The following is a 205-nucleotide window of genomic DNA, read 5'->3' on the forward strand; positions in this document are numbered from 1 at the left end:
AACTTAAGGACATTTATGTACCGTTTCCTTTTTATTTGTATGAATAGGCAATTACGGAAAGCAAATAAAATGTCTTTACAATAGTCCTCCTGCTATTGCTCCTTTACCCCATAACAAGAGTTCACAATATAGATATCCGTAAAATTACCGCTGCTGATTGACGTCATTGTTTACCGCCCTACGTCACAAATTTTTGACTTTTTTA

General features: G+C 34.6%; 1 pseudogene; it reads left to right on the top strand.

Annotated features, from left to right (window-relative positions):
• Positions 1-205, top strand: part of LOC119591106 — a 9,037-nt pseudogene that overhangs the window by 7,186 nt on the left and 1,646 nt on the right.

The sequence above is a fragment of the Penaeus monodon genome, chromosome 28 (assembly GCF_015228065.2).
Source record: "Penaeus monodon isolate SGIC_2016 chromosome 28, NSTDA_Pmon_1, whole genome shotgun sequence".
NCBI classification, from domain to species: domain Eukaryota; kingdom Metazoa; phylum Arthropoda; class Malacostraca; order Decapoda; family Penaeidae; genus Penaeus; species Penaeus monodon.